Source organism: Lepidochelys olivacea (assembly GCF_965140295.1).
Source record: "Lepidochelys olivacea isolate rLepOli2 genome assembly, chromosome: 2".
Classification (NCBI taxonomy): Eukaryota; Metazoa; Chordata; order Testudines; family Cheloniidae; genus Lepidochelys; species Lepidochelys olivacea.
Window position 1 is genome coordinate 253,113,647 of NC_140412.1, and position 16,195 is coordinate 253,129,841.

Here is a 16,195-nt window from a genome sequence, read left to right on the forward strand (position 1 = left end):
TAATATATGTCCTTTATAATGACTGCGTGGCATTCCTGAAGAAAAATTACAAGGCTAGAGTAGAAATACTGTAAAACAACATATTGACTCTCTAATCTTATTACTGGAGTATCACTGAAAAAAGATTTGCAGTGCCTTCCATTTTGTTGACATTTTAGGGGTATGTGTATGGGGAGAAGAATCCAAAAGGAAACCCTAAATAACAAAATCCCCAAAGGATTTTCCTCTTGGAGGAAGATGAAGGGTTATTTTGTCCCACTAATTACTGCACCATATTTTGATGAAAAATACTGAGCATTTATACATAATTTTTAATATTCAGAGCTCTTCACAAACCCCAGCTAACCTTCAGATTAAATAAGTGGTATTGTCTTTATACAGATGGGGAAACTGAATAACAGAGGCTAAGGGATTTGCTAAAGATGGCACATGGAGACAACACCAGTACAGTCTTATAGTGTCCTATTAGTAATGCTCTAGTTATGGCAGTTCCAGTATAATTACTTATGTCAGGAGAAAAAAAGTCCTAGTGTGTTTGTTCTCAAACCATAATTAAATATTTTAAAAAAACCAAACCACAAAGTATTCTACTTAGACATTTCTAGCTACCTGATACAGCAAGGTTTTCCTTGGTTTTTGTTTTGTTCTTTGGTAACTTAGGCACTGATCCTGCAAGTACTTCAACACATGCTTGACATTATGGATGTGAATGGTCTAAAAAAATTGTGACGTTAAGCGTGTGTCTGAAGGCTTGCTGAATTGGGGGTCTAAAATATATACTTTAAACTTGTGTAGACCTTTGTCAAGTTTGGAAATTTTTTGATTGAGAAATAAATTTTTTATAAATGTTTGCAAAGTACATAGTGTCTGTATGCAGTACATTGATTCAGTTTACTACCATCCCATCAACAGTGTGATTTTTGTTTTTTTTCACAGCTATAAAATTAATCTGGGAAATCTTTGGGCCTCTTGTGGCCTGGAGTTGGGAGAAGGAAAAGGTATTCCTATTGATTGTGTGCAGGAATCTTAGTATTCCTCCCTCTCTTCCCCTCTCCCCCCTTTCCCCACCCTCCAAAATAAATAAATAAATAACTAAAACACTATATCAACCAGTACAGTTTAATAGGTTCCAGTACATACGTAGTACTGGTATCCAAAGCATACATTGAATGATTCAGAAGCCTTGAAATGACTGATATGTCTATTGTGACCCAGGAACCTCTTAGTGCCAGAGGGCATAGGGGATGCATAGGGTTTTACAGGGATCCTCTGGGTCAGATATATGCATATTAAGTTCACCTAAGGGTGGCATGTGAGGTGTCTATCAAGACGCAGTAACCCAGTGGTCGCCATGATCATTTTGAAATGTATGTAAGTATAGTATTTAAGGAGTTATTTCTCTGTACTGGAAATTATGTTCTCAAAGCCTTGGAGTTAAGGCAGGAAACCAAAAGGTGACTTGTCTTAAACAGGTTCCTTTCAAGAAGTAGCAGACACTTATTTGTCTATCTGGTCATTATATATTGTGTGTCTTATAATGGAAGCCTATTTACATATGGAGCCAGATGCTAATTAAATGATTGCAAAGCCCACAAGAGAGGGAGACCCCAAGAAAAAACAGTCAGCAGGGAATGTCTTGTGTATGAATAAGAACAAAGACTATTGTAATATGTCTAAGGCAGTGGTTCTCAATTTGCGGCCCATGGTCAGCTTGCGGCCTGATCAGCACACAGCAGCAGCCCATGTGACATCCTCAGGGCCATGCGGGTAGTATTGGATGCAGCCCATATAACATATTGTGGGCCGCATTTGCGGGCCACAGTAGTAACTAGGTTGAGAACCACTGGTCTAAGGGTACCAAGAAACACCCAGCATCCTTCACCAAGGAGACAAGCTGACAGTATGGCTTGTCTCATGAAAAAGGGATCACAGCCTTCCTGGATGAAAAATGCTAGAAGGGCTTTGGGGGTGAACTTCTGCTCTATAAGACATGAAGTATTTATAGGTTCTAGAATGCATGTTAGGACTCTTTTATATGTAACCATTTGTTTCCAGTACTTCTACTTGCTATCACTTGAATCTCTATTCTTTTGGTAAATAAAACTGTTGCTTTTATTTATTTATAAACTTGTTTGAGTGCTGTATGTTAAGTGGAGTGGTGATCTAAGTTGTAACTGAGAAGCTGGGATATACTGCTTCTTTGAGAGAAATGAATCCCTGAATACTGCAAATGGCCTATTGAGCAGAGGCTAGACACTCCAGGGAGATGCTTGGAAGGCTCAGGAGTTGCCTATCTCTAACACGGGGGTGGGCAAACTTTTTGGCCCGAGGGCCACATCTGGGTATAGAAATTGTATGGCAGGCCATGAATGCTCATGAAAACTGGGGGTTGGGGTGCCGGAGGGGGTGAGGGCTCTGGGGTGGGGCTGAGGATGAGGGGTTGGGGGTGCAGGAGGGTGCTCTGGGCTGAGACTGAGGGGTTGGGAGGGCGATCAGGGGTGGGGCAGTGGATTGGGGCACGGGAGGGGGTCAGGGATGTAAGCTGTAGGGTGCGCTTACCTCAAGCAGCTCCCAGAAGCTGTGGCATGTCCCCCCTCTGGCTTCTACACAGAGGCGCAGCCAGGCTGCTCTGCGCGCTGCCACGTCCGCAGGTGACCCCCTGTAGCTCCCATTGGCCGTGGTTCCCGGCCAGTGGGAGTTGCGGGTTGGCACTTGGGCTGGGCCAGTGTGTAGAGCCTCCTGGCTGCCCCTATGCTTAGGAGCCGGAGGGGGGACCTGCTGTTGCTTCTGGGAGCCGCGTGGAGCAAGGCAAGCCCCTGACCCCGCTCCTCAGCAGGAGCTCGACGGCCAGATTAAAACATCCGGAGGGCCGTAATTTGTCCACCCCTTCTCTAACATGTAGAGAGAGAGGGGCCTGCATAGGCTTAGAGGAGAGCTTGTGTTGCCTGTGGCTGGTTGAATCAGGAAGCTGACCCATGGCAGGCATAGACAAGGCTTCTGACCCTAAGGGCAGGGGGTAGTGAAGTGTCTCACAATCCTGGTTACCCCCAGGAAGTATCACATCTACACTGTAATATCTAAGCACCAGAAACTGAGTGGAAGATTTGATGTATTTGCATTTACTTGCAAATAAACTGTCTTGTATTAAAAATGTTAGGTGCGTTTAACAAGTTTATTTTAGATTAAGCAAAATAAGTATTCCCTTCAGTGCCTAATACAAATATTTATTGAACAGTTCATTTGAGGATCATCGGTGCAGTAGTGAGTGAAATTAATTTGTCCCATTGTTATGTTTTCTTCAGTGTTCAGATATAACTACATTATTTTTAGTTATAAGTTTTACAGGTTACCTGCTTTTTGCTCACATTAAAAAATCTCCAGGTTCCTTGACACAGACTGTCAAAGTAGGCTTCTAAAATTTGTCCACAATCTTATTAGCTCCCTCCAGTAGATCATCTGAATAGTCAGAAGAATGATAATATTCTGTGTCTGGAAAATTTGTGTAGTATGTATCTGGTGCTTAGCCATAAGGACCTAAACCCATTCAGAAACTCATCTTCCTTATTGATACCCTCCTTACCTTATATGAGCACTGAAAGCAAATTTTCCTTCTGAAAAAATTGTTTTCTTGTTGTTTTGTGGTAGGGGACCTGAGCATGTTTGTCAGAATCTGAGAGGGGGTGGAAAGTGGGACGGGTTTTCACCTTGCATGTCATATGATCCCCTTTTTTTCTTTAATTCTTTCCCCTTTCTCTTCCTGTCTAATGCCACACATGCAGTATACTCCTGCTGCTGCTAGAGGATTCATCTTAACACAGTGGAGTCGCATCATACGCGCATTTAACTTACGTGAATTCAACTATATGCATTCGGCAAAAAAAAAAGAAAAATAACAATAACTCGTGGCGGTGGAGTACTGTACAGGAGTCGACAGGAGAGCGCTCGGGAATCGATTTATAAATTTTTTGTATTTTTTGTACAACATGGCCCCTAAACGCAAGCCAACTACTTCATCTGGTGCCCAACCTCAGAAACAGTGATCTGTTCCAACGCTGGAGGAAAAACTGGCTGTGTTGGACTTATCGAGAGACGGTATGTCGGTCTCTGTAGCGCGTAAATATGTCCGCAACGAACGTAGCATCTGTGCCATCAAGATTGGAGAGAGAGAAATTCATCAAGCTGTGGCATCAAGTACTCCAGTAACTGCTAAGGTGACGAGCCAAGTGCATGGTAAGACTTTAGTAAAGACTGAAAAGGCATTAAACTTATGGCTGGAAGACATGAACCATAAATGTGTGCCTATCGATGGCAACACATTGTGAGAAAAGGCTCTTAGCCTCTACGCACTGTTCAAACCTCCCGCCGAAGAGGGAGAGCCTTCTGATGAGAAGGAATTCAAAGCCAGCCAAGGTTGGCTTAACAGTTTTAGGAACCGCTTCAACCTCAGAAACGTTCAGACTACTGGAGAAGCTGCATCTGCCAATGAAGAGGCAGCAAAAGTCTACCCCAACAATTAAAGAAAATCATAGAAGAAAAGGGCTATCTTCCGGAATAAGTTTTAATGTTGACGAGACTGGGCTCTTCTGGGGAAAAAAAATGCCCAACCGCACTTACACTTCAAAATCAGAAAGACAAGCCCCTGGCTTCAAAGCAGCTAAAGACCATGTGACTGTGTTGTTAAGTGGCAGTGCGGCTGGGCATTTAATAAAGCCGGGCTTGCTCTACAGGGCTGCAAATCCCCGTACCCTAAAAGGCAGGAACAAAAATCTCCTGCCTGTGTTCTGGTAATCAAATAAGGCTTGGGTGACAACAGCATTATTTCTGGATTGGTTCCAGAGGTCAAGCGGTACCTCGAAGAGAAAGGACTTGACTTTAAAGTGTTGCTGATCATAGACAAAACTTCTGGCCATCCTGAGGCACTCCAATTTGCGCATAACGACATTGAAGTAGTCTTTCTCACTTTTTTATTCTTTCATTCTTCTATCTCTCTCTGTTTTTGACTATATGCGATTTTCGCCTTACGTGCTGATTTTAGAACCTAACCCCCGCGTAAGATGCGACTCCACTGTATGGTACACAGTAGTCATTTCTCAGTTTTCCTTCCATCTGCTTACCTGCCACATTAACTTTTTCATCAAATGGTGCAGAAAAAACTAATAGTGTTCCTAGACTTTGGTTTTTGCTCTGGCACGATGATATGCTATTAGTAAAGCAGCCATTGTGTTTGTTCACAGGAGAATTTAGCTGCTCTCCCCTTCCCCTTCCTTGGGCTATAGGGCTTCTTCGTTATTTTTGGTCTTCTATCACAGAAAAATATCTTGGGTATTTTTTCCACACTTTTTTGACGGTGCATTTATTCCTGTGGAGGAGGTCAGCTGTTTGATATGTTTGACTCCCTTATTCTGGTACAGAAGTTTGAAACTCCTTTCCTGACCTAATCTCCCCTCTTCCTTAAGCACCCCTTCTGAAGACACACTTCTTTTATTAAACCTACAAATCCCCTCTCCTCAATCATAACAAAACTGATTTTTTGATGTGGATGTGGAGCCCTGTTGACTTCACTGGGGCTTTCCACAGTCACAGTGGTCTGCGTATGTGCTATGTATTGGGGTATCTAAGCCCTACATTCTGCCCTAAAAAGCTTATAAACACTATGTTTTATGTTTTGAGCTCGATGCATATTGTGACGCGGGGTCAGGCCAGATGGCTACAGGAGAGGAATAGAAGGCAGATATATTAGCCCCAGGTTAAGTAGGTCCCTTTCCCCCGGTAAGCTAACAAGGAAGGTTCCAGAACAATCAGGAACCTTCCGGAGACAATTAAGACAGACAGGCTGATTAGAACACCTGCAGCCAATCAAGAAGCTGCTAGAATCAATTAAGGCAGGCTAATCGGGACACCTGGGTTTAAAAAGGAGCTCACTTCAGTTTGTGGTGCGCGTGTAAGGAGCTGGAAGCAAGAGGCACTAGGAGCTAAGAGTGAGAATGCATACTGTTGGAGGACTGAAGAGTACAAGCATTATCGGACACCAGGAGGAAGGTCCTATGGTGAGGATAAAGAAGGTGTTGGGAGGAGGCCATGGGGAAGTAGCCCAGGGAGTTGTAGCTGTCGCACAGCTGTTCCAGGAGGCACTCTAGACAGCTGCATTCCATAGGGCCCTGGGCTGGAACCCGGAGTAGAGGGCGGGCCCGGGTTCCCCCCAAACCTCCCAACTCCTGGTCAGACACAGGAGGAGTCAACCTGGACCGTGGGTTCACAAAAATGGCCAAACTGAGGGCTGCCGTGAAGCTCCAAGGCGAGCAAATCCTCCAATAAGCGCAAGACCCACCAAGATAGAGGAGGAACTTTGTCACAACTGGTGTCAGAAATGGGATTTGGTGTGCACAGCGGAAGGAGGAGGATGTTGGGGGGTGGGGGGGGGAGGGATTTTTTTTTTCACCACAATGGAGGATGTAGTGCAGGCACTGATGCAAGCCACGGCTGCCCAGCAGGAGGCTACCTGTGTCCAGGCAGCCGTCCAACAGGAGGCTGTGCAGCTGCAGCAAGAGACTAATCGCCTGCTGATGGACCAGGCTGCTCAAGACTGGGCTATGTTGCAGGAACTGGTAAACCAGGTAAAGGCCCTTACAGAGCTGAACCCCCACGGCCATGATGGGACGCAGATCATGCAGGCCAGCAATTAGCTGCAGAAAATGACACGGGAGGATGATGTAGAGGCATACCTCCTGGCCTTTGAGAGGACAGCCCTGCGGGAGGCTTGGCCCCAAGAACAGTGGTCTCACATCCTCGCTCCATTCCTGTGTGGGGAGGCCCAGAAGGCCTACTATGATTTGCCTGAAGAGGCTGCAGCAGACTACCCCCAGCTGAAAGCAGAAATCCTGGCCAGATCTGGGGTAACGACCGCAGTGCGGGCCCAGCGATATCATGAGTGGAGCTACCAGGAAAACAAAACCCCATGGTCCCAATTATATGACCTCATCCATCTCGCACGAAAGTGGTTACGAACTGAGTCACAGAGTCCAGAGAAGGTAGTAGAGGTTCTTGTCATCGACGGGTACATGAGAGGACTACCGCCAGACCTTCGTGCCTGGGTAAGCCAGAACGAACCTTCCACCTACGAAGAGGTTGTCACGCTGGTAGAAAGGCGAAGGACGGTGAGGGAGCTGACCCGACCAGTTAAGGAAGAAGCATACTGGGTTAAACTAGCAGCGCCAAGCCCTAGAGCTCAGGTGACTGGGTCACCAGGAGAGCCCAGGGGGAAAAAGAGAAGGGCTGAAGGCCCACCAGAAGCCACAAAGAGTCGGAGCACTGAGGGGGAAGAGGATCGTGATGTTAGACTGCCCAAACCAAGAGACCGGGGAATGCCTAGGGGCTCCATACAGATATTACACCTGCGGGGAGTGGGGACACATAGCTGCACAGTGTCCCAATGCCAAGGAGCCTATGCAGTGTAACCTGGGGAACTGGGCAGACCCATGCACCTTAATCCTCCTTGTGGGGGTCTCACTAACCCCACATATGTACACCAGACCAGTAAAGCTAAATGGGGTAGAGACCACAGCACTAGTTGATTCGGGGAGTACTATCACGCTTGTCTCGGGGAACCTCGTGAAGCGTAGTCAACTGCTGTGGGCTAAGCGTACAGGGATAACATGCGTCCATGGGACAGTTGGTTATTACCCCACTATCCCAGTAAAAATCGAGATTCAGGGGAACACTGCTGAGGTAGCAGCAGGTGTAGTCCCTAAACTCCCATACCCGGTGCTCATAGGGAGGGACTTCCCAGGGTTTGAAGACTTACTCCCGGTCGGGGAATTGGAGAAACGAGGAAGCCCTGAAAGTAGTGAGGCATCCACAGTAGACTGTCAACCCCCAACCTTCTCTGAAATATCCCCAAATTTGTTCTCCGCTCCCAGACAGCGTAGAAAGACGAAAAGGGAAAGAAGGGCAGATAAGGCCTTGGGAACCAGAATACTGGCCCAAAGTCAGAGGGTCACTCTTGTAGGTAGGCGGACCTGAGCAGCTGAAAAGGAGGCCACCTAGGAGGGAGAAGCACCCAAGTCTGACCCACACCCTAATGCCTCTGAACCAGTAGAGGCAACAGAGACTGGCTCCCTAGATCTCGGGCAGATTAGCCCCGGGAGAGGAAATTTTGGACGGGACCAGGCTGAAGACCCAAGGTACGACAACATTAGGAAGGAGGTGACCGAAATAGATGGGGGTCCCCATGGAAGGGAAAACCCATGGACCAGGACCCTACTTCATAATGAAGAAGAATCTCTTATATCGGGTTGCACCAGTACAGGGGCAGAAGGTACAGCAGATCCTAGTACCTCAAAAACACCAGAATGCTGTATTAAGTCTGGCCCATAGTCCTTTATTTGGGGGTAGAGAAGACCCTGGCACGAGTCCTGCAACGATTCTTCTGGCCCGGAGTACATGAAGAAGTGTGGAGGTACTGTGCATCCTGCCCGGAGTGTCAGCTGCATTGTTCCCATCCCTACTTGAGGGTAGCTTTAGTACCCCTTCCCATCATAGAGGTCCCCTTCGAGTGAATAGCCATGGACCTAGTGGGACCCTGGAGAAGACAGCTCGGGGCCACCAATATATACTTGTCATTCTGGATTATGCTACTCGCTACCCAGAAGCCGTCCCCCTGCGGAACACGGCCTCTAAAACGATAGCTAAAGAGTTGGTGGGGATCTTTGCCCAAGTGGGGCTACCAAAGGAAATATTCACAGAGTAAGGTACCCCATTTATGTTGAAGCTAATGAAGGATCTCAGTATGCTGCTCCATATACATACCCTGAGAACTTCAGTCTATGATCTGCAGACCGATGGGCTGGTAGAAAGGTTTATCCAAACCTTCAAGGCAATGATAAGGAGAGTGGTAAGTTGGGACGGGAAGGATTGGGACACCCTACTACCCTACCTTATGTTTGCAATCTGGGAGGTACCTCAGGCCTCAACTGGGTTTTCCCCCTTTGAATTATAACACTGACGCCACCCCTGTGGCATACTAGATATTGCAAAAGAAATCTGGGAAGAGGAACCTGATGAGGGGAGAAATATAACTGACCATGTGTTGCAGATGCGAGAACGGATAGCCCGGGTCACCCCTATTGTACGGGAACATTTGGAAAAGGCGCAGGAGGCCCAGCGAACCCATTACAATCACCAGGCAAAAGTCCGACAGTTCCAACCAAGGAATCGGGTGATGGTGTTGGTACCCACGACAGAAAGCAAGCTTTTGTCCCAATGACAGGGGCCAATGAGGTGGTTGAACCCGTGGGGGAAGTAACCTACAAGGTGCGGCAGCCAGGATGCCGGAAACAAGAACAAATTTATCACATTAACCTCTTAAAGCGTTGGCACCAACGAGAGGCGTGTGTAGTGGCCCAAGAGACCCCGCTCCAGGGAAATAACATGCAGGAGCAGATCTGGATATCCCCTGATCTGACACCAAACCAGAAGAAGGAGGTAACTGAGATGATCAACCGATACCAGGACATGTTTTCAACCAAACCAGGTCGGACCATTGAAGCATATCACCACATTATCACAGACCCTGGGGCAAAAGTAACTTTAAGGCCCTATCGGGTCCCAGCGGCAAAAAGGGAGGAGATCAAGGCAGAGGTAAAAAGGATGTTGGAGCTGGGAGTCATTGAAGAGTCCCACAGTCAGTGATCAAGCCCGATTGTGTTGGTACCCAAGCCCGATGGCACCACTAGGTTTTGTAATCACTTTCGCTGGCTGAATGAGATATCCAAATTTGATGCATACCCCATATCGATGTGTTAGTTGACTGCCTGGGCAATGCCCAATTTTTGACCACCCTTGATTTAACAAAGGGATAGTGGCAGATTCCCCTTGCCAAAGATGCGAAAGAAGAGACGGCATTCTCTACACCAGAGGGTCTGTTTCAATATATTTATTGTTCTTCCTTTTAGACTGCATGGGGCACCTGCCACCTTCCAGCATCTTATGGACAAGCTCCTATGGCCCCATACCAGTTATGCAGTGGCATACTTGCATGATGTGATTATTCACACCCCCGACTGGGAAGCCCACTTAGGAAAGGTGGAAGCGGTTCTGGACACGCTAAAACGGACTGGCCTCACAGCCAACCCAGCCAAGTGTGCTATAGAGCTAGCCAAGGCTAAATACATTGGCTACATTGTAGGAAAGGGCATGGTCAAGCCCCAACTAAACAAACTAGAGGCTATCCAAAATTGGCCCCGGCCGAATCAGAAAAGCAAGTCCGGGCATTCCTGGGTGTGGTGGGGTACTACCGACAATTTGTTCCCCATTTTGCTACCAGGGTGAGTCCCTTGACCTGATAAAAGACCGGGGTCCAGACATGGTGAAGTGGACAGATGTCGCAGAGAAAGCATTCATGGATCTAGGGACAGCCCTCTGCAGTAACCCCATGCTTATAGCCCCAGGCTTCAACAAAGAATTCATTTTACAAACAGATGCATCTGAAGTAGGAGTGGGAGCTGTCCTGTCGCAGATGGTCAGAGATGAAGAACACCCAATCCTCTACCTCAGCAGGAAACTCCTCCTGAGAGAGCAGAAGTATGCCGTGGTTGAAAGAGAGAGCCTAGCTGTGAAATGGGCCATGGAAAAACTACGTTATTACCTTCTGGGACGACGGTTTACCCTTGTGACCGACCATGCACCCCTCTAGTGGATGCAGCGAAATAAAGAGAAGAACACAAGGGTGACCAGATGGTTCCAGTCCCTACAACCTTTCCAATTCACCATACAACATCGGGCTGGAAGCCACCATGGCAATGCAGATGGCTTGTCTTGAGTACACTGCCTGTCATCCCAAGTTGCCCAACCCCGTAGTGTTGAGCAGAGTGGGGGGATATGTGACAGGGTCAGGCCAGATAGCTACAGGAAAGTAATAGAAGGCAGATGTATTAGCCCCAGGTTAAGTAGGTCCCTTTTCCTAAGGTTAAGCTAACAGGGAAGGTTCCAGAACAATCAGGAACCTTCTGGAGACAATTAAGACAGACAGGCTGATTAGAACACCTGCAGCCAATCAAGAAGCTGCTAGAATCAATTAAGGCAGGCTAATCGGGGCACCTGGGTTTAAAAAGGAGCTTACTTCAGTTTGTGGTGTGCATGTAAGGCGCTGGGAGCAAGAGGTGCGAGGAGCTGAGAGTGAGAACACCTACTGTTCGAGGACTGAAAAGTACAGCATTATCAGACATCAGGAGGAAGGTCCTGTGGTGAGAATGAAGAAGGTGTTGGGAGGAGGCCATGGGGAAGTAGCCCAGGGAGTTGTAGCTGTCACGTAGCTGTTACTGGAGCCACTGTAGACAGCTGCAATCCACAGGGCCCTGGGCTGGAACCTAGAGTAGAGGACGGGCCCGGGTTCCCTCCATCCCCCCAACTCCATACTTGATATCAGAGGAGTTGACCTGGACTGTGGGTTCCACCAGGGGGGAAGGTCTCTGGCCTGTTCCCCGATCCACTAGGTGGATCAGCAGAGACTGCAGGGATTGTTGTTCTTCCTTTCCCCATGCTGGCCAGTGATGAGGCTATCTGAGTGAACGGCAGATTTGAGCCACGAAAGTGGCCAAACTGAGAGCTGCTGTGAACCTCTGAGGCGAGAAAATCCGCCAATAAGCGCAGGACCCACCAGGGCAGAGGAGGAACTTTGTCATACCTTTTATACATAATGCCCAGAACTCTGTCAGGCACTCCACGGAAACACACAAAAAGTCATTTCTGTGCCTTTCCATGTAAAGATAACAACATAACAAAGGGAGACAAACAAAAAGGTGGCAGGTAGGGGTCATGGGGATAAGGCTTACAAATGTAACATGAGTTTGCTTTTGAGGGTTCCACGTTCACCTTTATTTTGGGTTTGTAGAGGTCTTCCTGTCTCTATGTGGTGGTGGAGGGATGTTTAAAATGAGGTGGCAGTGAGTGGGGAGAGGGGGAATGAAAGGAAGTAAGAAAGGGAAATAGAGATCAAGGGAGAAGTAGAAAGTTGGGACAGGGAGAAGGAGACCAAAGGGATGGAAAGAGAAGTTGATGGAGGAAATAGGATTGTAGGAATTGCCATACTGTATCAGACTAGTAGTCCATCTAGACCAGCATCTGATTTGTGACAGTGGCCAGAACAAGATACTTCAGAGGAAGGGGTAAGAAACTCCATAGTGAGCAGTTATGGGTTAGCTGACTTATACAAGCGGTATCTTCCTTAGGTCCTGGGCATGAGGGTTTATATCCTTTCTGGTATTTAATTCTATTAATGTAAATGTAGTATCCTTATTATCTGTACAATCCTTTTTTGAATCCTATTGAATGCTTGGCCTCTGATATCTTGTGGGGGTGAGGCCCACAGATTGTTCTCTTATCCGTTTTAAATAAGTCATTCAATTTAATTGAACATCCTCTTCTATTATGAAAGAGAGTAAATAGAATGGAAATAGGGAGAGCATGATGGAGAGAAACATGGTGGGCAGGGAGGTTGAGGTTTGCTTTAGGAGTAGAATAACTTGGACTAGGGTAGGTTGGGATGCTAATTGTGTTACAGTAGCACCCAGAGGCCCTAGTTGTGCAGGGAGCTATAAAAGACGTTACCCCAAAATGTGTACAAACTAATTCATTAAAGGTAAGAGGCAGCAGGCTTGTGGGAATTGGGGTGAGGCAGGGATAATAGAAACAACAATGCATGGTTATGTAGACGAGTAATGTGCACAATTTGGAAGAGAGAGCTGTTCATCTGTAAAGTGACCATAGATCTGTTTGTAAAAGTCTGATGTCAGGAAGTTGGCGTGGGTGTGAAAGGCTGTTATTGCTGGTGGAGGAAAAGGAGCTATAGCTTTTAGGCCAATCCAGAATGTCTCCTGCTGGTGCTGTGCCCCAACATGAGCAATGTAAGAGGCGAAGCTGCTGAGCTAATATTTTAACAATGGCTCCCTTATAGATTTGGGTAGGAGTGGAGTGTGGTGAACCGGGACCATGACTCTCAACCATCCAGTCTACCAGTGTGCAATACAAGCAATAGAAATGTGTAACAGACTGTTAAACATGAGGCGCCTGTATTTTGTTATGTATTGTACCATTATAGATTATAATGGATTTTTAACTATAAATTCAGTTTTAAAGGAAGTTTTCTCACTGTGAATTAAATAAACTGTGTTTAAAAATGAGAGCTGGAAAAATCAGATGCCATCATTTGCAGTCGTAAGGACTCTTCATATGGACTGTAAACTGGATTTGAACTCTGGACCTTCAGATCCCTAGCACAGACCTCTAATTCTTGAGTTATCCTCAGATTTGGCACATGGGGTTTGTAAGGCAGTATGACTGAGAGTTGTTTGCTCTGTTAGAGACCTAAGTCCTGTTCTGAGCTCTGTCTGAAGTGACCTTCTACATTTCCACAGTTAACTTATTTGTAAAATCAGTGTTGTTGGGGAGGGCTGATACTGAGGTAGGAGTACAGGCCTAATAGAGAGAAATGTAAACAATAATGAGTAGAAGAGGTGAGTTTTGAATTTGTGGTCCTGGCTTCCCGCCTGATGCACTTTTCTCTCGTCTAAAGCCTATGTGTCTGTGCCAGTCGGCAAACATGCTGTGGCAGAGGCAGGCTAATTCTGCTGAGGTATGGAACTATGGCTATTAGCCAGAATGGGCAGCGATGGTGTCCCCAGCCTCCATTTGCCAGAAGCTGGGAATGGGCAACAGTGGATTGATCACTTGATGATTGCCTATTCTGTTCATTCCCTCTGAAGCACCTGGCATTAGTCACTGTCAGAAGACAGGATACTGGGCTAGATGGTCCTTTGGTCCGACCCAGTATGGCCGGTCTTACATTCTTATGTTCTAATGACTAGCAAAATCTGGTACACTTGAAAATGACCTATCCCCCAGATAGAGCTGTTCTGGCTTCTGCTGGTGGAAGGGGAGATCTGAGAGGCTGAGGATAATATAGTAGCACACTTATTAGCATATTGTAAAATGTAATTTAAGTGCTTTAAGCAATAGTATGTTACCATTACTTCCCTTGGTTGCACTGTCTAGATTTCATTTTGAGGAGTGTGTGTGTGTGTGTGTCTCTCTCTCTCTCTCCCCTTTACTTTCATCTATGTACCCCTTTTAGGGATCCTTCAGATACCCAGGATCTTATGTTCTTTAGTCCTCACGACTAATTCAGCAAAATTGGAACCATGGAATGAATATTCGGTGCTAGATTTTCAAAAAGTGGCATCCATTTTGGGGTTGTAATTTTGTGGCCACTGTTAGTTGAGGTACAAATTAAGTGCTTGAATATCTGAATGACTTAAATTTCTCCTGAAGTTATTTGCACCTGAGAGAGTTATTTGCACAGTGAGATTCCATGAGGTTTGGAATGAAAATCATGTACTCTGTGTCCAATTTGTTTTTTGTACTTTGAGTCTGAAGTGAGAATGATCACAAAGGAAGAGAGGTGCCCTAATTCCTTTAATTAGTCTGCTGTTGCTTAAGCCTCCCATGGAACAGGTCAAAGTGTCTCCATTGCAGCCCATCTTTGTTTTAGAAAGACTGTTAAGTATAATCTTGACAGTCTGCACACCCCAGAAAATAAAGCAGACTAACTAATAGTAGCATTAAATCTGAATACGGCAACTTCCTGCACAAGTGTGACTGTCCTGCTGATTTGAACAGTTTTATTGGCCACAGACGATAGGATGTCTGTTGCTTAATTCTATGGTAGGAAGTGTGGTGTAGTTTAGAGCCTCATGGATTTGTCCAAAGGTTTTTATTACACATTTGGTCTTTTAGCAGTGTGGGCTTAGTTATTTTATAGGTTCACTGTGTTCTTAAAATACTTGCTAGTTTGTTTTTGCATAGCAGCTCCACTCGCAGATATGGTCACATTATCAATATAGTTCTAATGTGAATCTTAAATCTATTTTGTACAATGCCTTTAAAATACTGAGGCTCACCAAACCAAATTGCACTTTGTTTTAAATACAATACTCTTAAAAGCAACAACTTAATGTAGGATTGTGTGTTAAAAGCCCCACGTAGGAGGTTTAAGAGAGCCTGTAGCACATAACTGATTTTTGAATTTGTCTTTGTTTTCAAGTCCCACAAAGTAATAGATTGTTGGCCCCTTTTTCCAAGTGATGCCCCAGCATTGCTTATGTTGGTGATGTCACAACTTCTACAGCACTGTGCTGGAGCATGGAGCCAGCCTGTAGAAGGTCAGGTTTTGCACGCACACACACACAAATTTAAAAAAATTTAACAGTTTACACCTTTGGGGATTTAAAATAATGAAATGAAAAGCTGCATCATGTCATATGAGAAGAATACTCGATCCTCTTAGGCTAGCTATAAGATCCACTAAGGTTCCTTTGTGGCTCTGATGTCAACAGTCTCATGGTACAGGTATCATTTGGCATGGGAGACAGCAATCTGTGATCTAATAAGTGAGGAAAATGTTTGTTTGAAATCAGTGTTGAGTGGCCCTCTTACTTCTAGTGGTTGGGACAGTTAGCATATTAACCTCACAATTAGTTGATTTTAAAAAAAAGTCTTTCGGATTATGTTTAGGATTTTTAATATAGTTATTTTTATTTTATTTCGGTAGCATCCAAAGGTCCCAATCAGGATCATAATTTGAATGTACCAGGTGCTTTAAAAATACATAGAAATAGAGAGCCCCTGCCTTGAAGAGATACAGTCTGAATATACAAGACCACCAAAGAATGGAGAAAAGAGATGCAAAATATACTTTTAGCCTGAGTTTTTCAAAGGAGTATAGGAATGCTAGGGACCAAACTCCCACTAGTTGAATGCCTAACTTCATTTAGGTCCCTTTTGAAAATATCTAGAATGTGACGACAGTGCTAGATTTTTTTTTTTATATGCGTGCGCACGCACACACAGAGCAATTATATCAGTGCTGGATTGCTTTTAAAGCCTAACAACCCTTGTTGGATATTGGTGATTCGTTTACCTGTCTTATTTAAAATGTAATGTTTAAGTTCACAGTTTAGTTTGCATGAACACACTTATGATTCATATATTGGACTTTTCCATTAATAATAAAGTGAACATTGAGTAATTGGTATTTCCAACTCAGAGACATGCCAGTTTTTGGTTTTCTTCAACGTTTTCTTATGGTGATACTGATGTTAATACTTTAAAACATCAATAGGTACAGTCTGATCAGTATTGGTTT

At 45.4% G+C, this 16,195-nt stretch overlaps 1 protein-coding gene across 2 annotated transcripts in view; it reads left to right on the forward strand.

Annotated features, from left to right (window-relative positions):
* The window catches only part of PAXIP1 (PAX interacting protein 1), a 95,627-nt gene that overhangs the window by 24,738 nt on the left and 54,694 nt on the right, over window positions 1-16,195 (forward strand). The gene's annotated exons all lie outside the window — the stretch shown is intronic.